General features: G+C 40.8%; 1 protein-coding gene across 2 annotated transcripts in view; it reads right to left on the reverse strand.

The window, feature by feature from the left end:
• Positions 1-13,572, reverse strand: part of ACSL3 (acyl-CoA synthetase long chain family member 3) — an 85,358-nt gene extending 71,786 nt beyond the window's left edge. For both annotated transcript variants that reach the window (XM_019923494.3, XM_019923491.3), the window contains exon 1: positions 13,355-13,572. The gene's annotated coding sequence lies outside the window, so the exon portion shown is untranslated. The remainder of the gene's footprint in view (positions 1-13,354) is intronic.
• Positions 13,573-19,708: the final 6,136 nt, after the last annotated feature.

Consider the following 19,708-nt stretch of genomic DNA (forward strand, 5'->3'; position numbering starts at 1 on the left):
GCAGAGAATAAGGAATCACAAGTAGCTTGAGATAGTTGGAACACAGGAAATTGAGGGAAGGTAGAAATGAAAATGGAATAGAGGAATATGTTGCAGAGACAGGTTTTAATAAGCAAGGCACTTGACCAAATTTGTTTTATTCAGAATGACTACCTGGGTCAACAAACAGAACAAACCACAAAAGATTCCCGGTATGTAGTCATTACAACAGCCCAAGCAAAGGATGATGAGGTCCAGGGTTTAGGGCAGTAGATACAGAAGTACGAGGACCAACTGGAGAGACTTTTCTGAGGTAATAGGATGTGGTGAGATGTGAAGATTCATCTTTGAAGATTAAAGTCAACACTTCTGGAATATTGGATGACTTGCGATAGATATGAGGAATACAGGAAGAAGAACAGATACATATGAGTACATGAGTATAGGGCAGGATATTAAGTCTGGGGAAATGGCCAGAAAAGATAGTCACAATATTGTCAGAAATACAAGACTGGGCTCCAGACAGAACTGAAGATGTAGATTTTAGAATCATCACTGACTCCAACCATGTTAGAGTTGAAACCATGGAATCCCTCAAAAATAGTACACTCGGTTATAAGGTAAAAGGATTAAAGACAGTTATTGTAAAAGCCAGCTAGAAGGGTAAAGAAACCAAGAGCATGTCCTAGAAGCCAAAGGCAGACATAAGGGTCAATGAGGGCACGGTCAAGAGTGTCAAAGGCTACAAGTGGTTATGATATTAAAGTACAACAAGCAGCTGGCCTGGCCCGAGACAATCCATCACACTTTCTTGCTTTCTTTATCACATAATTTTTAAATTATAACTATACCTATTACTCAACCAGTGAGCTACTCAAATGCATATCAAAAGCAAGTCTACTCTTTCAGAATTCCTGAGCTCCCACTAATAAGTGTACACTGGTCATTTTGATGTCAGGTTTTTGGCCTTCCAAAATTTTTCTGGTATTATGCTCAAATCTTTCAATTCAATTTAATGAACATTTACTGAGTATCTCATGTTCATTGTTGTGCTAGGTGACAGGGATGCAGAGGTGGATTCTAACAACAAATATGAGTATCTTCTATGTGCTGGGCACTGGACGTGCATCAGTAAATAACAAGTATCCCCGTCCTCAGAGATGCTTACTTTCTACGTTAAACATCTACTCTCCCTTAAAGGAGCCCAAAACAAGCACATTATGTTTTAGACTTATCTAAAAAGAAAAGAGAGCAAATACATTTATTTCATAAAGCAATTTGAAATTGAGAGCATGAAACACAAAACTGTAATTAATCATCTATAGTTAACAAGCCTGTCCTCTGGCATCATACAATATAAACAAACATTAAGTTAGCCAGCTCTCAGTTATCTGTGGGTAAACTACCCATGCATATCAAGAGCAATTCCCTAACACTGACTCACTTTTCTGGGTTATGTCCCACCCAAATTTCTACCATGTAATCTTCTAACACTGAGATAATGTAAGAATATACAGTTTAAAACTTTCACAAAGTAACTCAAATCATTACCCATGCCAGATTTACTATGTCTACCATTTTTCAAATGAACTTGCAGAGACGTGCTCCCTAAATCTGATACCCTTCATTTCCCAGAGCCAAATAACCCAAGTTCTTCAACCCCATCCCCAATTCATCTATATATAATGCTGCCCCCAAACTAATAAGCCTCCAAGCATGGGCCTAGCTTTTATCTACTAGCTCATGGTCTCTAAACTTTAAGGATCACAACAAGCCCCTTTTGGTAAAACTGCTGGCATTCCAAACATGTGTACCTTTAACATTGTACATGTGTGTTATTGTTCTAGCATACGATAAACACCACAAATCATGCATCAAATATGGACATTTTTTTTTTAATTCTAACGTTTTCTTCCAGCACTGCAGAGATGACATGCACGCACACCCCGGAGCACACGTACGCTGCAAGACAGAGACCATCCTTATCTTAAAGAAATTGACGCTTGGAGGTAATCTGCTGTGGTTGCAAAACTAAAATGAGGTGGAGTCAGATTTGGGAATTCAAGTGCCAATGTGGTCGTAAAGCTCAAGCCCTGCATCGCTCCCCTCTATCACGCCCATCTCACTCCTTACACCTGGGGTCCCATGAGCTCCCCTCTCTGACCTCACACCTCACTCCCAACCAGCCACTACCTCTCACAACCCTCCCACCTCAACATGTTGGAGAAAACAGGTATTCTTTTTATGCCTCAGAAAGTGATTTACAAATAAACATTTTGAATTTCTAAGGAGAATACTAGGCAGGAGAGTCTAAACAGGCATCAGGTTAGAAGTCAGGCCTAGTTTCAGAGTCAATGATGAATACAAATTCCTAGACTCTAACACACTAGCAATGTGGAAAGTTTCAGTACGAAAGGAAAATGACTTACGGAAGTATTGTGAATATGTAACAAATAATAATTCCGTGTATTATGGTCCATGTGGTATAATTGCAATTAATGTCAAGTACAGTTCTAAGATTAATTCATTCTGGTTCATTCTGGTTTTCCATGGAACTAAAATTAACTCCTTACTTCATTTTAGAAAGAACTCCACTACCCCAAGCTTCCCCCAAACAGGAGGTAATAAGTTCAGAGATCAAGTCAGTTTCCAAAGAGAAGAGAAAGATTTCTGGTTGTTTTAATGTTACAGTAAAAAAAAAAAAAAGCCAAAGTCAGGGTCCAGAATGAGGATCACTTCAATCCTGATGAAAGTAAAATAAGTAAAAATAAGAAATTTCTCTGGTTGAAGTAGGAATTTTTCATAATTCTGGCCAAAGTGATAACTGAGTATTTTATAACCTAGAAACAGCAATGTAGAAAAATGAACTGTTTTATGCCTACAATACCAATTTAGAAGATAATATTCTAAAGGTTACACCTATGCAGCAGCCAGTGTAGTTAGTATCTAATAAAATCCATACAATACCCCAGTGAATTACAAGTAGTAAACACATAAACAAACACAGAGGGGGAAACACACAAAGCTAACTGATAAAGTTTCAAAGAAGCCTAAGAAAGAAACGTGGCAGAAATAGAAAAAGTCCTAAACCAAGAAAAGGAAGAGGTGGAAAGGGAGGTAAAAGAAAAAGAGCACTGATGGAGAAGCAGCTCACAACAGCGTTGAGCAAGGTTTACAGACAAGGAAACTGAGCTCCACAAAGGCTAAATGGCATGGGCAGTGCCACACTGACAGTCAAGCAGCAGGGTTAGAAACAACTCGGGCCAGACCCTGAATGCTCCTCCTGTAACAACTCAGAGCCCACATGGTTCTCTTCACTTGCTGGCTGCCCAGTGTCCCTTCCTATTCCTACTACCTTCCATTCATTCAACAATTACAGCTGACCCTTGAACACGGGGTTTAGGGGCGCCAACCTTCCATACAGTCAAAAATCCGGATATAATTTTATAGTCAGTCCTCTATACCCACAGTTCCACATCCAGGGATTCAACCAACTCTGGATTGTGTAGTGCTGTAGTATACATTTAGTGGGGGGGTGGGGGGGGGGTGGAAATCCACAAGTAAGTGGACCCACACAGTTCAAACCCATGTTGTTCAGGGGTCAACTGTACTTCCTGAGTTGAAGGAATCAATAAATAAATGAGTCTTAGGCAAGGTCTTTAATTGTCTCTGTCCTCCAAATCTCTGGTGTTCTTGCTTCTCCGCAGGGATGTGACTTATCCTCACAGCTTCTCTAGTCCCCCGGAAGAGGTGATTTCTCAATTTTATTTGTCAACCTTGCTCTTCCCCAACTGCCCTGGATATCCCCATTTGAGTTCCTCTACCTCAAACTCAACTATTTTTTCAAATCCAATCTTGCTCAGCTGACTCTTGGCTACCCTGGCCAACATGACCTCTCTGACCTCTGTACTGCTCACTCAACATTAACCACATCCTTTATGTATCTTGAACACTCTCATCCTTAGGGAATTAGTATTCCTTAGTCCCCTTTAAGTGATGTATGCTTTTTACTTATATGATGGGTTTGGTCACATGCTGGACTCAGAATACCTTGTTATTTCTTACCAAAAAACTGCTTCTGAAGGACAGAAAAAATCAAAATACAACAAAAACAAGAAACAAAGAAGCACAAGGAAACTTTTGGAGGTGATCAATATGCCTATTACCTTGATTGTGGAGATGGCTGCACAGGTGTATGCATGTCCAAACTCAAATTGTATACATTAAATATGTTCAGATTTTTATATATCAATGAAAGGACAGAGAAAGGAGGAAAGAGAAAAAAAGAATAGAGAAGAAAGAAAAGAGGAAAAAAGAGAAGACAGAGGGAGGCAGAGAAATAACTAACAACTAACATATGGGTCAACCGTGTACCCTAAACTATTATCTGTCATCTCCCTCAATCCTTGTGATAGCCCTGCAAAGTAAGAACACCTTTATGTTACAGAAATTGAAATGGAAGGCTGAGAAAGGTTAAGGAATCAGATCAAATTTACACAGCAAGTTTTACCCACATATATGGCAATGATTCCTTCGCCACTCAACACAAAGTTGATGACCTAAAACAGTATATTTAAAAATGCTACCTGAACCATTATCGAGGTCATATTCAAAAGATGCTTAAAACTAATACGGAGATTCTTAAGTTACCCGACTGAGAAGTACACCATGTCAACCTACTTTCAAGGTGCTTTATAGACACTTCCAGAAAACTAAAGCACAAGGTAAATCCTAAATTACTGACGTTAAAATATAACAAAATCTACTTAATGTCCCTCAGTTTACTATTTACAATATCTCTTCCCAATCTCCATTAACCAGAGGTTACAATACATTAGACATTTCCTTGAAGTGTATTTGTCTATGTAAGGATAATGCTGCTTCAAAAGGTAAGGCAATAACAAAAAGTGAGTGGATGAACTTAGAAAATACTGTATATTCTAAAAATAAATAAATTTAAAATAGTTAATATTTACTGAGTGCTGACTATGTGCCAGGAACTTATCTCATATAAATCCTGACAACAATATATAGCAGATTTTCTTATTATCCGTTTTTTACAGAAGAAATTGAGGCACAGAGAGGTTAAATAAGCTGCTCAAGATCACATAACTAATAAGCCAGAATTCAATTCCAAGAAAACTTAACTCCAAGTCCATGTCCCTACCCACCAAAATTACAATGGAAGAAGGCACATTTTAGAGGAAAATTCTTAAACAAGCACTCAAATACAGAATTGGCTAAATCAAAAGTAGATTTATAAAAATTTCCCAAAAGGAAGGACACATGTGAATTATCCCTAAAGTCACTTATGGAATTTAAAATGAAACAATATTAGATATATATCTGCAAAATTATCTACTAAGAACAAAAAGGGAAATAAAAATGAAAGTAAAACAATTTTAAAGTAAATTAGCTAAACTGAGATGTACCCACAGTCATGAAACTCAACTGATGGAACCACATAGATTAAGTGATATTGATTGAAAAAAAAGGATGCTGCATAAGAATACATACAATGCCATCTATATCAAGTTTAAAAATACATAAAACAATACTGTACACTGTTTAGGGATACATCCATATATAGTAAAATTGCAGAGCAATGGATATGAATAACGAACACCAAATTCAGATTAGTGGTTAACTGGAGGATTTGGGGGAAGGAAGTGAGTTTCTTTAACTGGATTAAATAGTACGAAATATTTCTCAGACATACAGAAAGCAGGTCTCCTTTCTTTTTTTTTTCTTAAGAAAGAAAAGGAAAAAAATGGAATTAGCAGATTACAGAACCCAAAATTGCTTTATATTCCTGATCCAAAAAATGCTAAAAGGGCAATGTTAATGATTCCTATGTAAGAATGTTAAAGGAGAATGTATCCTGATGTATTTACGTTCAAGTTCAGGAAGAAAGTTTTAGTTAAATTCTCTCAATTTAGTTTGTTACTACTCACATTCTCCTCTGTAAAAACAGGGCTTTTATTGGGGGGGGGGGGGAGAGGTAAGTTATGTGTAATAAAAATAGATAAACTGTCATCACAGCTCCTTCCAAGTATAATCATGCCTTGAGAGGTACATATGAACTTCAAACCAAGCTGTCACCCCAGAGAGGAGGTGCAGCGCCTGGGCCTTGGACTCTGGAACCTCACTACCTGGGATGAGGTACAGCACACACTTGGGCAAATCACTTAAGCTCCCTGTGCCTCAATTTCCTCATGTGTGAAATAAGAATGATAAAAAAAAAAAAAAAACTATCTCATAAAATTGAGAAGAAAATCAGAACAGCACCTGGCCAGAGGAAATACTGTAAAGGTACTGGCTATCATCTTTATTCCAAAGACCATTAGTATAGAAAAAGAAAAACCAGGCTTTGTATCAGAAAAATATTATCTAAGTGTGATTACTTTCCAAATTAAATGAAGGATAGAAAAGCTGACCATGACATGACAAACAAATGGGAAGCTTTTTATAACAAGATAAGGTTTTTATTTTTCTAACAACATTCCTTAGTATTGTTATACCACCTCCAATGTGTACATATCTGTGTACACACACACCTGGTACAGATTCAAGGTGAAACATTCTATTCCATCTCCCTTGTTCACTTAGCAAAAAGTCCAATTTGTTGTAGAAAACTGGGCTACCACCTCCACCCCCTTTTTCCTGCCCTGTTCTGTCTGAGCTATACCAGAAAGGAGCTATGGTATACCTCCTGCCCTGAGCTATACCATACAGTAATGCATCTATTCTTATACCTTCTTCCCTTACACCATATAATGTTCACACTTTCCTTTCATGAATTCTGAGTTCTTCGAGAGCAGGGACGATCTCTTTTTTTTTCTTTTTCTAAATTATTTATTTATAAGTGAACTTTTTAATTTATTCTTCATTGCTGCATGGGCTTTCTCTAGTTGCAGCGAGCAGGGGCTACTCTTAGTTGCGGTGAGCGGACTTCTCCTTGTGGTGGCTCTCTTTGTTGTGGAGCACGGGTTCTAGGTGTGCGGGCTCAGTTGCTGTGGCTCGTGGGCTCTACAGCACAGGCTCAGCAGTTGTGGCGCACGGGCTTAGTTGTTCCACGGCATGTGGGATCTTCCCAGACCAGGGCTCGAACCCACATCCCCTGCACTGGCAGGCGGATTCTTAACCACTGTGCCGCCAGAGAAGCCCAGGGACGATCTCTTAATCATTTTCAAATTCCCAGTGTCTTGCAAGATACATACTAAAGAAATACATGAGCAAATAAATCATTGCCCCTATATATCCTCGTAATATCTTCACAAACAAATAGGGAACTATAGTTGGAGGCAATTTATCCAAAACATTGGTTACTTAGGTATCTTCAGTTCAAAATAAAAATTAGCAGATCCATTAAGCCCACTGAATCATCCAATAATTCTTTACTCCTCCAAATGGGAAACATGAGAAGTAAACATATTTCAGTAAAAACAGCAGTTAACATTTTAAATAAAAAGAATTTAGGCATTTAAAATGTCAGGAAGACAGAAGCAGTGCGAAAACTATTAAAAAACTAAAAATAGCACGTAAGGAAGAAATCACAAGATTTAATGTTTATATTGTCCCCTTCTTCAGAAAAGAAATAAACTATAATCAGAAGTCAGATGAAAGTATATACCATATTAAGGTGGATAAAAATCGAGATTAAGTCACATGTTAAATCAATTTCACACAATGCTTTGTAGTGAGGTTTTCTAAAAAGACTATGTCATGAGTCAGCAAAAACTGGGCTGATTTTTAGGAATTCAACAGTTCTTGGCAATTTTCTGGAAATTGCTCAGGGCTCCATAATATGGTACTGACTCCTGTCAGGTGGTTACAGGCCCATCTTCTGTTACTATAGAAGAGGTGTCCCTCCTCCCAGCTAAGGCACAGGGCTCACGTGCTTTGGATCCCATGCCCTCCCATCTTCTCACGAACTTTGCACAAACAAGTAACACTTTTCTCATCTATATTCGACCTCCCCCTCTCAACAGACACCCTCCCTTCAGCATTTAAATATGCTAAAAATCAGAACTCGCGGAAGCAGTTTCCGATTCTTGCTGTCTCCATTTTCCCCATCTTCTATTTACTTCTGCTCCCCATCCTACCCCTACCACCACATCAGTATCTCCTGCCAAGGTCACCCATGACCTCCCAGTTGCTAAATACAACAGATGGTACTCAATTTTCCTCACAGGGGCGTTCCACAGTATTGACAGCTTCCCCCTTGGCAGCAGGGACACCTGCTTCTGGCGGTCCTCTCACCTCCCTGGCCACTACTCCTGTTTCCTTTGCAAGCTCAGCCTCCTATACCCAGCTCCATCCCTGGCCTCTTCCTGTTCTCTTTCTAGTCTCTCCACTGGCAATCTCTACACTGATAGCGTCAAAATGGTAAATGAGTAATCACTCAACATCTCCTTCTCCCAACCCATATACTACTATTAATCACCAGGTCTGGCAATTTTGCCTCTAAATCTCCATTTTCTCAATATTTCTGCTAATGATATAAGGTTCTTAAGAGGATCAAATAAGCTAAAATGATAGTACTTTAAAAAGGAAAAAAAACTTTAATCTGAGTATTAGTATTCACTAAATTGAAATCGCCTCGAAAGCAACGACTTTACAAGTTCATCTTTTTATTTATTCCACATTGTACACCTAGCACGGTACTTTGCATGCAGACGGCATTCAGTAAATGTACTGCAATGAACTATTTGTATTGGCTTAATACATGTTCAACTGAAATAGTCACACATTTAATGGCTTATATTTCCCAAATCATGTCATCATTTGTCTCCTAAGAGGTGAGAATTTTAAGCTAAATCACTCTATAAAGTGTAAACTACACCGGATACTTCCGATAATTATAATACTACTTATCTAAAGTTAGAAAAAACTGCCTAGCTTTCCTGAAAACATCCAAATCCCATCCTCAGGTCCAAATCTCACATAAGTTTCTTGCTTCCCAACTGTTCATCTGAAAGGGGAAAGTTTAAGTATTACAGGAATATTGGAGCTTTAAGTACCCTAAAGGCAGGGAGAATGACTTCCTGAAAAAATTCCCTCTCACTTTCATATCTTGCAATGTGAGCTGGAGTGACATTCTGAGTAGAAACAGACATTGAAATTAAAAGAATATTGTTGCTTAAAAGTTCTCTAACTCTTGCTTTATGTACATTTAATTACAGCCTCAGAATGCAAGATGGTCATCTAGTAATATCTCACCATATCAATTCAAAAATCTCCCCAGAAGAAAATACAGTCTCTTCAAAAAGTGGTGTTGGGAAAGCTAGACAGCTACATGTAAAACAACCAAATCTGAACATTCCCTCAAACCATATACAAAAACAAACTCCAAATGGTTTAAAGATCTGAATATAAAACACGACACCATAAAACTCCTAGAAGAGAACATAGGCAAAACATTCTTTGACGTAAATCGTAGCAATATTTTCTTAAATCAGTCTCCCAAGGGAAATGAAATAAAAGCAAAAATAAACAAATGAGACCTAATCAAACTTAAAAGTTTTGCACAGCAAAAGAAACCATAAACAAAATGAAAAGACGACCTACGAGAGAAATATCTGCAAATGATGTGATTGACAAAGAGTTAATATTCCAACTATACAAACAGCTCATACAACTCAATATCAAAAAAAACTCAAACCACCCAATCAGAAAATGGGCAGAAGTCCTAAACAGACATTTCTCCAAAGAAGACATACAGATGGCTAACAGGCACATGAAAAGATCCTCAACATCACTAATTATTAAAGAACATACAAATCCAAACAAACCACAATGAGGTATCACCTCACACCTGTCAGAATGGCTACTATCAAAAGTCTACATATAATAAATGCTGAACGAGAAAAGGGAACCCTCCTACACTGTTGGTGGGAATGTAATTTGGTGTAGCCACTATGGGAAACAGTATTCAGGTACTTTAAAAGACTAAAAATAGAATCACCATATGATCCAGTAATTCCACTCCAGAAAGGATGAAAAGTCTAATTCAAAATGAACATTTGGGTACATGTATATTAGCAGCACTATTTACAATGGCCAAGACATGGAAGCAACACAAGTGCCCATCAACAGACAATTGGCTTAAGAAGATGTGATGTGTATATGCGTGTGTGTGTGTGTGTGTGTTTATAGTATTACTCAGCCATAAAAAAGAATGAAATATTGCCATTTGCAGCAACATGGATGGACCTAGAGAATATTAAGCTTAGTGAAAAAAGTCAGACAGAAAAAGACAAATACTATATGATATCACTTGTATGTGGAATCTAAAAAATAATACAAATGAATATATATACAAAACAGAAACAGACTCACAGACACAGAAAACAAACATGGTCACCAAAGGGGAGAGGGAGGAGGGGAGGGACAAATTAGTAGTACCGGATTAACAGATACAAACTACTATACGTAAAATAGATAAGCAACAAGGATGTACTGTATAACACAGGGAATTATACCCAATATCTTGTAATAACCTATAATGGAATATAATCTGTCAAAGAAAAAGAAAGAGAAATAAGTAAAATTAAATAAAAGTAATTTGAGAGGTAAAGAGATGCCAGTGAGGGCTTCCCTGGTGCCGCAGTGGTTGAGAGTCCGCCTGCCGATGCAGGGGACACAGGTTCATGCCCCGGTCCGGGAGGATCCCACATGCCACGGAGCGGCTGGGCCCGTGAGCTATGGCCACTGAGCCTGCGCGTCCGGAGCCTGTGCTCCGCAACGGGAGAGGCCACGACAGTGAGAGGCCCGCATACCACCAAAAAAAAAAGAGATGCCAGTGAAAATGTTCCCTTTCCAGATCCTGAATTTTAAGTCTGATCAATTTTCTTTCTACCGTACTGATACTGGGCAATCTTAATTTAAACAAAACTGGAATCGCTGGAAAATGACATATAGTTTATTTTACATATTCGTATATTTATTTTCTTAGTGTTCCATACCACTCTTACAAATTATTAGAAGTAAACTCATAAAAGGTAAATTTTAAAATCAGTATTTAATATTAGAGAAGACTAAAATAACATGAATGCAAAATGCCAGCTGGTGTCATGGACTCAATCCTGGAACAGAAAAAAGGGCATTAGTGGAAAAACTGGTGATATCTGAATAAAGTCTATAGTTAAGAGGATAATATCAATATTAATTTCTTGTTTTGACAAATGAACCAAGGTTATGTGACACGTTAATATAAGAGCAGGGGAGCTGGGTTATGGTATACAGGAATATTCCATATTTGCAACTTTTATGTGAATCTCAAATCATCCCAAAATAAAAAGTTTAAAAAAATATATATAGTACCCAGTCTAGTCAACAAGCACTACTGGTCACCAACCATCTAAGGGGAAAAACAAAAAAGCCTCCCTAGACTAGGTTTCCATCTAAATCACAATCCTCTATATAATATTTGTTCACACACTACTTGTCCTTCATTACACATTACACATATAATTTGTAATTATATATTATTTGTATGAGATTTGCTTCGTTTGTTTCCTCCATAAAGGCAAAGCTCACATCAGTTCTGTTCACTGCTGCATTCTTAGCACTTTACATGGTGCCTGACATAGAATAGGAATTAAAGGCTCTAAGTGAGCAATTAATTGAAAGAGGAATGGTTAATTTAAGCAGAACCAGACAGCAGAGGAGCACATAAGCAATGAGAAAAATGTTGGGGCTTTAAGATCTGACTTCCCAAACCAGACAGGGGTTGCTCCTTCCCATCCCTCCTTCCTTCCTTCTTTCCTTCAAGGACATGACTCAGAATATTTCAGCTTTAAATCAACCAGCGCAAACATCTTACAAACCCAGTAACTGAGACCCAAAGACACTAGGTGACCCATACATCCAGTGGATCTCTGCTCTACACCCAACACTGCCCTCCTACAGAAGCAACTCTTTCTATAGAAAAAGAGAGAAACCAGGAAAAGTCTAAAGGGAAAATGCCAGAGTGACTAAAGAAGGCTTACTCATTCCTAAGGGTGAGAAGTGCATGGGGAGACGCCAGAACACAAAAGAAAAGAATAAAGTCTGTGCGGCACACTCCTGTGTCACACCTCCTCCGCCCTGTAATAACCTACTAATACACTTTCAGGAGCACCTCAGCAGCACCCCTCAACTCTCGGAACTAATCTGGGGAAACAAAAAAGGTTATCATCAAACTACAGCTCTCCTGGCCACTCAAACAAAAATCCACGGTGACAACTATTCAGCCAGCCACCAAGGAGTGGCAGCATACTATAGTGCTTAGATGTGAAAGCTCTGGATTTTCAGACAGGCGGATCTGAATCCCAGCTTCTCCTCTTACTTGCTGTGATCTGGGGGCAAGTTAATATATCCAAACGGCAGTTTCTCCAGCTGTAAAATGGGAATAACCGCCACCCTAGTGGGTTGTTAACAGTTTCAGAGATACTATACAGAAAGCTCTTAGCACAACGCCTGCAATGTTATAAAGGCTCAATAAGTGTCAGCTGTTTGTCATCTTATTCGGCTATAATCACTTTCACGAGGCCTATTCTCTCTCTAACGTCCATATAATTTCAAAGACGTTGTTCTACCCTATTTTTGAAGGGCCATATACACAATAGCTTCGAGCACATTTTCTAAATCCAGCCTGGACAAACCAGTTCTATGTCTCTGGGCCTCAGGTTCCTCATCTGTGAAACGGGCCGGATCATCCCTACCCCACTGGGCTGCTGGTAGTGAGCACTCTCTCAGTGTTACACATTCCACTACTGCTGTATAATTAAAACGCACCTAGGGAAAATAAACCTTCAACTCCCAACCCCAAAACAACAGTATTCATCCCCGCCCCATCACCACCGGTCGTGGCCTGAACAAATACCAAAGTCGACCCATCTCACACCCCCAATTTCTCCTCACACCCCGCAGCAACCCACCCCCCCAGTGTGGGTTTCCGAAACCGCAGGGCTCAGTTTCCTCCCAGCGACGGCGTCAGAGCCGGGCTAGTGAAAGCTGCCAATCCCCCAGGTCACCCCGCCCCCAAAGCGCCGGGAGAGACCCCGCGCAGCCTTCCTCCCCCGAACAGCGCGGCCGCCCGGGCTGCGGTTCCCCCAGCTCACGTGGGCCCTTCGGCCCGGGCGCCACCTCACCCGCTTCCCGGACCCCACGGGCGCGCCTCCCACATACGCCGCGAGCCGGCCCCAGAGCCCGCACCGCCAGCGCGCACACCCTCGGCGCCGGGCTCGGCGGCCACGTCGAGGAGCCGGGGCCTCCAGGCCGGCCGCGTCCCTCCTCCAGTCCCGGGCTGCCCTCGGGCCCAGCCCGGCCGCACGCGGAGGCCCCGCCGCCAACACGGCCCCGCCGCTCCCACCACAGGCGCTGCACTCACCGCGACGCCGGAGCTCCGGTTGCTCCGGCCCATGCAGGCCTGGCTGTGCCCCCAGAGCATTCACGCCCCGGGCCGCCTCCTGGGGACCCTGACGCAGCCTCCGCGAGTCGCACTGCGAGAGGGCGGTGGTCGGCTGCCCGGTCAGCTGCCGCGCCGACTCTTCTCAGCCCCAGCACTCGCAATAAGCGCAGCGTAGCGCCCCAGCGCCTACAGACCAGCGTCTGTTGAGCCGAACCGCCCAGGACGCGCGCCCCCGGCCGGCGCTCGTTGCATATGCAGAGAGGCAGCAGCCCATTGGCCCGCGGGCGGTGGCGCGTGCGGGGCTGGGCCTATCGAATTCCGGCCGGGAGCGCGGCGCGGGCGGCCGGGGGCGGGGCGGGGTTACTATGGGTCATTCGCCCGAGCCGGGGCGGACGGGACCCAGCCGCAGCCGGCGCGGGGCGGGGACAGGTCGGCGGGGAGGGACGGGACCACTGCGGCCGGGAGAGGGGAGGGGAGCCAGTCTGTGCGGCCACGACATGGGCGGAGATGGGGCGGGGCCGGCCGGGTCTGCAGGAGGGCAGTTCCTGGGGTAAAAGACCACCGCCTTGTCTCCCGAAAAAAGAACTAGAAAACGCAGATATTGCTGTAATGCATAAATCTTAATATAGGTCAGGGAAAAAAAATGCGCGTTATTATTTTCATTCTTAATTGGATTACTTGTTTCGTTCTTGCACAAATGTGTCAGATTTTGTAAAATAAAATGATTTTTGGAAATGTCTGAAGCGAGAGGGTCTCAAAAATTCAAAGCATGTTTCTTTATTGTCTCTTGTTTTGGCCTTACCGAACCCAGCAAATAACCCATCTCCCCTCAGTGCACTCACTACTTATACCAGATTGATATTTGTTTTCAAATGATAAAGTTGACCCCAAATTATTGTCTTTGGACGTTCTTTTTATGAAGCTAAAAGTGTTCCTGTATTTTAAAGTTTGCCATTATATTTCACTTTAGACACTACAAAAAGGAAAAAAAACATAGAGTGCAGGTAGACTGCCTTACTGCAAGCAAACGAACCAAAACACAAACGACTAAAACAACAAGTACAATACACTGTAAGAAAGATGGCTTTCACTACCCAAGCAGCAGTGGGATTGAGCTTTTTTTTTCTTTAATCCAACATATTATTTAGTTGGTCTGTGGACAAAGTTACAACATTAAGTCAGATTTGATACCACAGGAAATAAAACATTTGGAGGGGTTTATTTTGTTTTGAAGTAATGAAGGAGCTAGAAATAGCTACTTGAATAGTAAACCTCGATGCTATGCAAAACTTGGCTTTAAGTAGGTGAAAGGTGACGTTCATGAGCCAGCCTCAGGCTAAAGCAGGGGCTCACTTCCCAAGAGAATCTCAAAATCCGTGAAGCTGCCTGAACTTGAGCTGGGTGGAGTGATGAGGCTGAGAGCAAAGAAATCTCACTCACCTTGGGCCCCAGGCCAGTTTAACTACCTAAAGGAAAGGATACCTGATTCAGGCAACCTGCTCTTCTGCTAGAAAAATAGGTTAATTTGCTCGCTAATCTTTCGAAGTGCTGTCAAAGGTTAACATCCTGAAGATAAATAGAATGCAGAATTTCTTATCTGAAAAGACTGCCACCATTCTGCATGCTGAGGGAAGTATACCTTAAAAGTGGTAGTTCCAGAACCAGGAAAAGCCTCTAGCAAAATAAGTAATTTACAAGGGAGGAATCTTTTTTTCCATCAATAAGCATAAAGCAGACTAGTAGAATTCCAGCAACATCTTAACATCTTCATTATCTCGTTCTGTACGTGTGTGTATGATATATATATTTTAAAGGAAAATACTCCTTGGACTCAAAATTCTAAATTCCCATCTTGTTTGCTTAGGGTAAACAGAAATGTAATGTTTCCAGTCTCTAAGATGTTCTGTTTTTAAAATAAAATAATATATGCACAGTTGCTTTTCTTTTATTCAGGATTTCAGTATATTTTTACTTAGAGCTTTTGAGGGAATTACGGAATTTGGCTGCATTTCCCTTCTTTTTAGAAAAACTCAATTCAGAAACTATAATGGCCAACTGAATGAAAACATCCAACAGTTCCTTTTACAGTTTTGTTATTTCTCCCAATTACAGGGCTATTGAGAGGAGATATGTTTGTAATTTTCATGAATACCTAATGATCTGTCTCATGTGAAGGGTCATAGAAATAGTTTGTGCTTCTATAGCAAACTCTATACTACTAGCATTTTCCATAATCATTATAAGGTAAAACCAGGACCAGCTGATGTTTAAAAGTTTAACAGAAACTTTTTGTTCTTTCATTTCTGGTGGATTGGGAAGGGAAGACCGTGACTGAGGTAGCATACTATACTATATTTTTGAGTTAAGATGGCGCTGGCCTCAAGGAGCAGAACATCCAACAAAAACCAACTTAAATTACGTCATTTATTTACCTCCCTTAAAGATAACTCAAGAGGCAGGACAAGTGCACGATTGGTCCAGGGACTCTGCTAGGTCACTGAGGACCTCAGCTTTTACATCTTTCACTCTGGCTTTATCCTTAGACCATGATAGTCACAGATGGACGCCACAGTTTCAAGTGTCACATGAAGACACAACAGCATCTGGCCAAAGAATAGGGCCTAAATGCCGCTTCTTATCAAGGAGGAAACCCTTTCTCAGAAAGCTAACAACTGACCGCTCCTCAAGTCCTAGTGGCCGGATTGGGTCACGTCATTTCCTAGCTGCAAGAGAAACCAGGAAATGCCAGCGTTTTTTGGCCTTTCTAGTGGAAGGTGGACACCATCAACACAGAAGCAGCCATGGGAAGGAATAAATGTGGGAAGCCCAATTCAGAAGTGTCCACCGTGGGTATCACTGGAAATTACTCACCTCTGACTAGAAGTGGCTCAAACAATAAAACCATCTGTTATCTCACTTAAAAGGTCCAGAGGAAGGCAATTCTAGGGTTTCTTCAAAGGGCTCACTGGTGTCATCAGAACCCAGCTCCTTCTATCTCTTTACTCTGCCATTCTCAGTCTTCATGTTCTGTCTCTTCCTGGTTACAGAGTGGCTGCAACTGCTCCAAACGTTATCTTTTCACAATACTACATCCAAAGCCAGAAGGGGAAATTGGCTTCTCCGACATGTCAGTGTGTGTTTATTATGGCACTGCATCTTCCCAAGGTGTATTCAGCCCACTTCCCCTAAACCAATCACTAGCAAATGAAAATACCCTGATAAGCTTAGCTCAATCATAGATCATCCACTAGGGCTGGGAGAGGATGTTCTAGCAACTGGGGACACAGCATCATTTGACCTTTGGTTCAAAGCCTATGCCATATCTTGAAGCACAGGGCCCCACCCCAAAAGAGCATCATCTACAAGCTGGCTCCTTAGCTGGGCCTTTAAGAGACCTTTAAGAGTTCTATCAGGCCGCATGTATATGGTAATATCCATGGATCCTATAGTCACATGCCCATTGCTGCTACTGTGCAGGAAAATGAGTTTCTTGGTTGCAGATCAGTGTTAATGCAAGATTCCATGAAGGCAAAGCCGATACTCTGTGGGGCCTCAGGTTGTAGTGCTAGCAAGACTTAGTAGGCAGGATTGGCAGAACTGTGCCTGGGTTATGTATCAGCCCCAATAGGGACAAATTACTGCCTTACACTCTGGTAGGGAGAAAGCCCAGAGATGGAGATTCACAGGCGCCATCAGCAAATCCTGGACGTGCGAATGCTGAGGGGATATGTTCAGGGCATCAGCAGAATCTGCTACAGGTGGACACTCAACAGTGTCTGCCATTATCATTTTGTTTTAAAAAAAAAAGAAACTGGAGTGTATTTTAAAAAATTTTCCAATTACTGAATTTCAAGGAAAGAATCAGGAGAATTCTAAGAGATCTTGTATATCCAAATCCTGCAGTCCTTCTAGAAAGTTCTTTGCAACACAGGTATCAACTTTAGGAGGGATGCACATGTTGATCATGGGGTGAGACATCACAGTGGGACACCCTCTCATCCACTGTTCCAGTACATTGAGACTCTCAAACTCAATGTCTTTCAATGACACCGGATTCCATAAACACTCTAGCAATGTGTTCTTTCTTCAATTTAAGGTAATTTAATTTTGTTCCACTTTAGTGATTAAGAACCGACCCGCCTCCTTTTAGTAACCCTTCATATTAATGAAATACTTTAAACTCCACTTTTACTTTTTCTTTTCCAGGCTAGACTATCTTTTTTATTTTAACTCTTTTCCAAATGACCTATCGCCTATCCCTTTAGTCATTTTTATTATTTTTCTCCTTTCTTCGTCATCTGGAGGATGAAATAGAATACCTAAACTTTAACAAGGGCCTGACAATTGTAAAACATATTGAAAGAATCCATTCCAAGTCCTTACCTGTCAGAATTCCATTAAAATAGCCTAAAATTAATTGGCTTTTTAAAGTAACCACACATACTTTTTCATTCCTGGTTCATTTTGATTAATGATAACTTCCAATTAAGGCAGTGAACATTAATTAGCTATGCATACTTACGTGTCTAAAAGTCTCTTCAAATCCACTGTTGGGCTTGTTTGCTGTTTTATGTATTAGTCTCTGAATACTTAGCTTTTTATATTATTTTTATTAAACCTCTGTAATTCATCAATTCATATAACTCTCCTATCCATTTTATATCTGTAAAAAAACTCTGAATTCAGGCAGTTATATTAAACTCTCCAGAATAGTTGATTTTCTATTATTTTTCAAAGATGTACTGGAACAGAGACTCAATATATTTGATTAAAAAGAGATAACCTAGAGTATCAGCTAGAATTAATTTTGGCTGCATGTACCTGAGAATGCAAAATAATAGTGGCTAGACCATGCAAAGGTGTATATTCTACATAAAAGGAGTAGGGAACGAGGTAGTCCAAGGCTAGAACAACAATTCCATGAAATCATCAGGGACCCAAGATGCTTCTCTCTTTCTGCTCTGCTATTCTCAGTGTGTGGATTCTTCATATGTGACCATATTCAAGGTCCATATTCGAGGACCATATTCAAGGTCCATATTCAAGGTCATAAAATAGCTGCTAGAGCTCCAGCCATTACAACCACACGCTGGCATTAAGAAGGAAGAAAGGGGGCTTCCCTGGTGGTGCAGTGGTTAAGAATCCGCCTGCCAATGCAGGGGACGTTGGTTCAAGCACTGGTCTGGGAAGATCTCACATGCCACGGAGCAACTAAGCCCATGTGCCACAACTACTGAGCCTGAGCTCTAGAGCCCGCGTGCCACAACTACTGAAGCCCACGCACCTAGAGTCCGTGCTCTGCAACAAGGGAAGCCTCCACAATGAGAAGTCCGCGCACCACAGTGAAGAGTAGCCCCCACTCACCGCAACTAAAGAAAGCCCTCGCACAGCAACGAAGACCCAACACAGCCAAAAATAAATAAATAAAATAAATTTTTTTTAAAAACCCTTAAGAACATCATAAGCTTTAAAAAAAGAAAGAAAGAAGGATGTAAAAGGCAATAGAGAGTTTTAGGCAATACAAACTGTTCTATATTTTTCTGATAAAGAGCCTTCCTATAGTTGTGAAATAAGTAAATAACCCCTAAGACTTCTTGGGAACTGTCTTAATTCCTTTTAGCATTCCTTACTGAACTTACTTCTCACTCCCTGCATCCTTTTTGTTTCTTTTCTCTGGACCTGCTATAATTTCTCTCCATCATTATAAAGTATTTGGAAACCAAACCTGGATTCAATGCTCTAATTAACTGAACATTAATTCAACAGATATTTAAGTGCCACCAGAGGACAGGTACTGTGCTAGATGTCACAAATATAGCACTTATCGAGACAGAAATGGTCCTGACCTTCAAGAAGCTTATGCTCTAAATCATTATAATAAATAAATAAAAAGATAGTTCCAGAGTTGGAGGTGCTCTTCGGACATTTAAACAGGATAACTAGGAGAAAAGAGGAACAAAGACAATTTTGGATAGGGAGGTCAGGGGAGACAACTCTGAGAGGTGACATTTAAGCCCTAGTGAGGAACCGGCTGATATTTTTGGCAGGAAAATAATTTTGTGACTCTAGAGAGCCTCTCCCAGAAACTAGAAATATATTCTCGTATCACATGGACTTGACCTGGCATTTTTAGAAATCCTGCCCAGTTTGCAGAATCCATAAATATTACAACAAGGAACACAGTCCTATCACCCAAACGTCCATTATATCTTGCTTTGTCATTTAAGGCATTTAACTCAATGTCAAGTGCTCTGGGAAGATCCCAAGCAAAATTACTTGTCCCATTCTATCTGCGTTGTTCGTGCTATTGTTTTATCAGTTAGGTCTCCTTGG

The sequence above is a fragment of the Tursiops truncatus genome, chromosome 7, assembly GCF_011762595.2.
Source record: "Tursiops truncatus isolate mTurTru1 chromosome 7, mTurTru1.mat.Y, whole genome shotgun sequence".
NCBI lineage: Eukaryota > Metazoa > Chordata > Mammalia > Artiodactyla > Delphinidae > Tursiops > Tursiops truncatus.